A 7,817-nucleotide genomic window follows, 5' to 3' on the forward strand; every position below is an offset into this window, starting at 1 on the left:
TTGTATTTTGCTTATCAAAATATTCTACAATGTTGATGAAACAAATGTACATGTTTAATTAATTTCCTCACTTGGTATTTATGAATATAGTAAAATCTCTATAAATTAATACCATTGGATCATAAAAATTTATTAATTAATCAAGATATTATTTAATGGATAAATTAATAATTTATTAATTTATATATTAATTAATAAAAAATTATTTTATTAAGGTATTCTTTATTTTTTTTCAAAACATTGAACTTAATACATGTATTGTGTATTGTGATTATATGAATATTACTTAATTATTAAATTACGAATTATCATTATTCGTGATGAGCAAATTAATGAGAACGTTATGGAAAATGACAAAGAAGATAATAGTTTTGTAATAGAACTTGTCTTGCACAAAGATGCACTTAAAGCAACAATCACATTACATAATTTTTTTCTTGCAATATGAGTACATTATATCAAAGCTTCTTAATGCACTAAAAAATATTAGAGATGAAGTCCAAGAAAGACATCAATTTAAAAAAAAAAAAACAAGTAACATTGGAGTCATATTTTATAAAAGACTTCTAATTGAGTCATGTATATATATAATTTTGATATATAAGGAGATTATTAATTTATATATTAAGTGGGACCTATGTGTTCATTTTTAAATGTATTTTTTTTATAAATTTAGCAAATTATTAATTTACCATGTTGGTTTCAAGTCGAGAATGATAAAAAATATTATTTAATTGAGGTTATTAATTTATCGAGTATTAATTTATAAAGGTTTTACTATAATTTGCTTCAATAAAACTTTATATTTAGCACAAATATTTATGAGGAATTACAACCAAAAATTAATTTGCATGCTATCATACATCAATTTTTTTTTTTTAGAAAGCTACAATACATCAATTGTTAGGACTTAGATCTAAAATGGCACGGTGAGATTTAACCATTAGGAGATAGTTACCTTATATTACATAGCTCAAGGAAACACTTCAATGGCTAGGACTTGAAACTTCAACTTAGAGAGTATAAGGTGGGAGATAGCTACTTCTCATTGTATAACTTAATATACATTATTTATATATATATATATATATTAACTAATAATGAAAATACTACTAACTAGTTAAATCTTTTAGAAACAAAATTTAATGAAAATATTATGTTATAGACTTATAGAGATACTTATAGTCAAAGGATAGGTCTACAATGAAAATACAAGGCAATTTATCCATAATTATTTTCCATAAGGACTAGGCATTAACTGAGCCTCCCATATAGGATTAATTTATGGTATAAAGATAAATAGGTGAGAGAAAGATATGAATAGATAATGCATAGATTTAGGATAAATTTAGAGAAAAGGTTGTGGTTTGTAGGTTTTTTGCTATATTCGAGTATATAGTTTAATGATAAATACATAGTTTCCTTACACAAAAATATATAAAAAAAAGATGTTCCACTAATTCATATTCATTATTATAAATAACATAGCTATCCCCTCTTCCTAAGTTCATACCCTTCTTCTAGTGAGCTCTTACTTCATAGCCCCTCTACCCAACAACAACTGCCACCACAGATTTTTAAGAAAAAGAGGTAGACAACTAGTGCGAAAGTATTAAGGCCCCATATAGATTACAGCTAAAGTGAGGAAGACCTCTTAGAAAATTAATCCACCCAAGTGGATGAAGGTGCATTTAGTGTTTTACATCAGCAACTTGAAGCTGTTCCATGCAAATTCAACAAATGCAAGCAGGAGTCAAGCCACATGAGCTACCATTACCACCAAACCACCATCACAACGCCATTAGAATGGATTCTTGCAGAGAGGATGACCATAATCAACTAATGACCAACACAAGAGTATTTGGTAAAATGGAAAGGTTTGGGACAAATGAAATCATTTGGAAGAAGGAAGTCGATCTTCGCACCTTCAAGTAGAAAATTGGAGAGTTCTAAGTCAACCAATCAATGAGTACATCGATAGATTGAGTAGGGGAAGATGTCATAAGCCAACCTTGTATAAGGCTACAATAGGGTAGAACTGTCTAGCAGATTAAGTCTTTTGTACCCTTAGAGGAGAGTTTTCCATTTTAAACATTGTAATGGCACTTGGTGACATCTCCAAAAATACTTGTTAAGTCTTTAAAAGGAAGACCTTTTAGGAAAGGAATGTCTCCATCTCACGCATTGGAATAGCTCTTAGTGAAATACTTGTGAATCTCGTAAACTCTTTATAGGGGGTGAGTAGTCAGTGGATTGCTGGGCTGCCTCACTAGTAAATATATGTTTACAGCAAACCATCTAAGGCTGTCCTTATGGCCCAATGATGGCATGTGTTGGTCACTTGTACTTACTTTGATAATAATAAAATATTTTCTTTATGTGGCTCAAGTGCTTGAGTGTATGGCATTCGTTATGCTATATGATTTCGATGATGCATTGCCTTAAACTAATTTGTGGTTATTATTGATGTTTGTTCAAATATAAATGAGTTATTGATGGCTTGTGTGAAACTGTCCACTCCAAAGCCACATGGACTATCGCATACTTAAGCAAAAAAATGTAGTTCGTGACACCATACATTTCCATGAAAACCTTATTTATTAGAAATAGTGTCCACTGTCCACAAAAATGTGCACTTACACAAACACATGGTCCTATCCATTTTTTCTTCTTAATTATTTTGTCACTTTAAATTTGTAGTTAAAAACTTTTTCCTGTATCCAATTTAGATACCAATTGATATTCTTTTAGTTCGAAATTAAATAATTATTTTTTAAATGACATAAAATCTTTAAGAATGAATGATTTGGCTTTTAAAGTAATATAAAAACTAGAGAATCTTGCTTAAAATTAGTATTTCAAAGGAAGACAACATTAGAAAATATTTTCATTTTGAAAAATGGATATTGTTTTGAAACATATGTAAGATATTAAGATGAATATTCAATTTAAAACAAAAAAATAATTTGCTAAATTTTTTTTACTAGAAGAGGAAAAGAATGGGGTTTTGTAGCTAAGAAAATGGGATAGTGGTGAGATATATGCTTTATCACATAACAATAAAATAAAACATTATTTATAATATTTTTATAAATATCAATTAATTAATTTTTTTTTATTCATAATATTGTTAAGGTTTCTAGGGTTTGTTTATTCGACTCGCTGCTCTTCCTTGATCCAACCATGTGTCAAGACAAGAAATCAAAAACGTGATCACACCGTCAACCTCTTTTGGGACTTTCTTTTATATATAAAGCCACGTATCAATAAAAGAAGCCAGAAATGTGGTCACACCTGGAACCTCTCTTGGTGCTTCTTGCTACCAAAAAGACCCCTTCTGAAAATCTCCTCCCCACAATACTAAATGCAACTAACCCCACCAAAAATCTTTTCTAAAAAAAAAATCAGAAATATGATACCATACTGAAGCTCTCACGATACATCCTTTTATATATAAAATATAATATGGATATAGATTTTGTTATACGTGGAAGCATAGCAGATTGATTGGAGAAATTAAAGTGGCGTCAACTCAACACACCCTTTGTTCATCGACTTTGTCGGTAAAAGGACAGGCAATGTTTTAAGCTGATACTTTGAATTAATATGACAGTCTTGGCAATGAAGATTGTATGTGGGTTCCACAAAATAAAAGGAGATTGGTAATGTGCCTAGCAATTATAGCCCTTGGTTTTACCAACTCAGAAATCAAGGGCTTTGAGTTGCATGCTTTTTTGTTTTTTTTTCATTTGATTTGATAGGGATACAATTGTAGTAGGTCAGAAGTATATCATTATGGATAATTCTTTAATAGTAAATAGCGATAAAATTTTGTTGGGTTGATATATTAATTATATATTTATATTTTTAAGTTCTGTTAACAAATTCTCTTACGTAAAATTTGGGGCCTTGATTCTCATATTTATGGCTCTTTTTTGAGTAGCCATCTACCCGGGTCAAGATTAGTCAATTTTTGTTAGAAGGTCAAATATAGAAGAATAAAGATTAAAAATTTTTAAAAATTGATATATTAAATTCAATCAACAATCGAAAGATTAATAATAAAAATATAAAATTAAAATGTGTAAAATATAAATAGTTAAAAATGATATATAAAATTAATAATAATATAAATTGAAAAAAAAACTCAAAAAAATTAAAATTGAGTGAGATATGTGAAATTATTTTATTATTTTTTATTTATATTAATTATTAAATAAAATTATTTTGAGAGGGCCATTAAGAGAATATTTAAAAATTTTATATGTTATGAAAAAATTTTTAAACCCCCATCAATTAAGGAGGTTCTACCCCTGCTTTTACCTGATTTTGTGCTCTCCAATTTTATAGTAATGATTCAAGCCTTTCAAAAAAAAAAATACTCTTACTCATTTTATAAGATTAATTTATTGTAGAGTTTTAAGTTAATTAAAATTCTAAATCTTATTTGATTAGAAAATTTGTTTGCTTATAAACATTGAATGGCTATATAATTTTAAACTTTCTATTTTACATTGAGTCCTAATCCTAAAGAGGGAACATTTTGTAACTTTATCTTTTACTCTAGCTGAAACTAAAATGGGTGTGAGTGAGTATTCTTTGAAGATTATTGACAGAGTGTGTATAAAGGTCTTTAAGTTAGTTTGGAAAACCTTGAAGAGACATTTTATTGTATTTTAATTCCATAATAGTAGAACTGTTTCACTTTGTAGTCATATGCAAGAAGTTGAATTGCGTATGTTAATTCTTGTATTTTTTGTTTGTTTGATTTCTTTGGATTTTATTTTTGTTATTTTTAAGTGATTTTTATACAAATTGATATAAAGTTTTAGGGTTCGGTAAATTCACATTTAACAAGTATGTCGAAAGTTGTTAACTTTACAATTCTTCATTAAAAAGTTGATGAAAACTAGTTTCATATAGTGGTAGAGAGGATGAAAGATCTCTTTTAGCAGTAAGGGTTTTATGCAACTTTTACTAAGGAAAAAAGAGAAGGCAACTGAAGGTACGAAGGACGCAAAGTAGGCAGAATTAGATACAATTTGCAGGTTTCATATCTATTTACAGGTACATAACATATTTAATAATATTTTTACTAAAAAAATATGTCAAAACACTATTAAATATTGTATTGCAGAACATATAGTATTTATGAAAAATGATCTGTTGCCTAATAAGGAAAAATATGACTAACTATTGTTAGATCTTTAGAAGCAAAATTTAATGAAACAATTTCGTTATAGAGATACTTATAGATAAAGGATAGGTCTAAAGTGATAATGCATGGCAGTTTATCTATAATTATTTTCTATAAGAACTAGGTATTAATTGGGCCTCCTATATAGGATTAATTTATGATACAAAGATAATTACGTGGGACAGAGATATAAATAGATAATGCATAGATTTAGAATGAATGTAGAGAAGGTTGTGGTGGGTAGGTTTTTCACTGTATTCGAGTATTTAGTTTAATGATAAACACATGTATTTATGTTGGGCGAAAACATTTTTCTTGGTTTATTCAATTTCCTCTTGTACCAGTCCATTCTATGCTGTTTTTCTCTTCTACATAAGTTTCTTCTGCACATTTCTTTTCACTATGGAAACCTCAAGGGACAAAGATTTCCAGAGTTTGAATTGCAAACGTCATTCACTTATATGTTCCATCAATTATTTTACAATAATTCTCTATAGCTTTGGCTTGTGGAAACTGAATGATTCTTTATTGTATGAATGGTACATAACAGTGGACTGGTTGCTGACATGTCTTTTATCAAAATTAAATTCAATATATAATTCTTTTAATGCTCTAAATTCATGTAATTTTTCTTTTTTTAAAAAAAATACTATCAATATTATTTTCAGCCAATCAAGTATTTTCATTAAAATCAATGAGCAGGTACAAAGGTCGGCTTAAGAGACCATAGGCACAGCAACGGCAAGCAACGGGTGAGAAAAAGAACAATCTGAAGCCGTAGGACAGCTCCAGCTATCAAGAACTTGGAATAGTAAGCAGCTACAGAGAAAAGAGCCTAAAGCTACGGCATAGAATTAAATACATAACACGGCATTAAACAACACAAAATCACAACAGAGCATTAAGATTGAGAACAAAAACAGAGTTACGGTATTAAACGTCATGGGAACGAATGTTATATATATATATATATATATATATATATATGTTTGTATGTATATTAAATTTAGTATAATATTTATTAGATTTAATTTTTTTTTTCTTAAACTCCATGAAGTCAAGTAAAAAAAATACAAAATGAAGTGGAGGTATAAAAGTTAAAAGGCATTTTTAAAAATAACCTTTAAAGATAAGAAATTTTTAAAAATAACTCTTTTTATAATTTTAACTATTTTTAATCAAGTTGTACAAAAAATTTTTTAATAAAATTACACGTCATGATGTTACACGTTATGTACAAAAGTATACAACAAATCAAGGTTAAAAAAAGTTGTTACATATTATGTTGAAATAATATATTATTGTTATACGTCATGTACAAAAACATATTACATGTCATGGTTAAAAAAAATTATTAAATGTCATATTAAAAAAAATATATTGTTGTTATACACCATTATAAAAACATGTTATACACCATGGTTAAAAAAATTGTTACATGCTATTTTAAAATACCCTCAAACACATTAAAACTACCGCTTAGCGTCTTGAAAGCATAGAAGAGAGAAATTTGAAAACACGAGAGAGAAGTCAAAAGAGTAGCAGATGAATGCTGAAGAGAGAAATTGATAAAATTACAGAGAGTTGGGTGGTTAGAGAGAGAAATCGAAAGCACAAATGGAGAGAAATTGTAATGAATGATTTAATTTATTTAAAATAATTTTAAAGATATTTTTGTCAAGTTATAACTAAATATAGTTAAAAATAATTAAATTTATTTTTATGTTTATTTTTTAAATACCCTTATTAAGGATGGTTATTCCTCACAATTTCCTCTAAAAGTTATCTACAAAATGTTAATTGAAATATATATATATATATATATATATATAGTGTTAATTGAGAACAGAAATGATCAAGTGTCATATCGAAAAAATTGACAAAAAAATATAAGATGTGTGGATTGAATTTAGCTTTTATTTTATTAAGTAAATGTTTTAACGTATATTAATGTTTTCATTGGTAGATACTCTTTGGTAGGTTTTTCTTTGCTATACATAGGAGCCTGGTTCTCATAAGGTATAATATTCGAAAAAACTCTTAAATTATTTAAAAAAATTTAAATAAGTATTTATTCTTCTACTGCATTCAATTAAGCCTCTATATTTTTAATTTTGATCAAATAAGATTTTATCACTAATAATTAACTGATATCAATTATTCAAAATATCATTTATTATTTTATATTCGCATGGCACTTATGTTGCATTAATGTGAAGGGATGAAAAATATCACATAGCTATATCTAACATGTCACGTTAATAGGTAGTGTTATAAAATAACAAATGATATTTTTACTAAGTCGACCACTATATATAAAAAATTATTTGACTCAAAATAAAACTATAAAGATTTAATTGAATGTAATAAAATAATAAAAATATATTTACAATTTTTTGAATATTTTAAGATATTATACGTTTTTGTAATGTTTTCACTTTTGGTAAGCACAAATTGCACTAAGTGAAAAATTTAGTTGGACAATGCAAATGGAAAAACGAACATTAATTTTGAGAATTTAGGTAAAAGTGGTAGGTAGAGAATATTTATGCATTCTCGTTTTTACCCTTGCAAGGATGTCAAAATATATACGAGGTTCTTGTGAAGACAACGTAGGCAA

Source organism: Theobroma umbraticum, unplaced genomic scaffold (genome assembly GCF_002168275.2).
Source record: "Theobroma umbraticum cultivar Fairchild unplaced genomic scaffold, ASM216827v3 scaffold_302.0, whole genome shotgun sequence".
In the NCBI taxonomy this organism is placed as follows: Eukaryota; Viridiplantae; Streptophyta; class Magnoliopsida; order Malvales; family Malvaceae; genus Theobroma; species Theobroma umbraticum.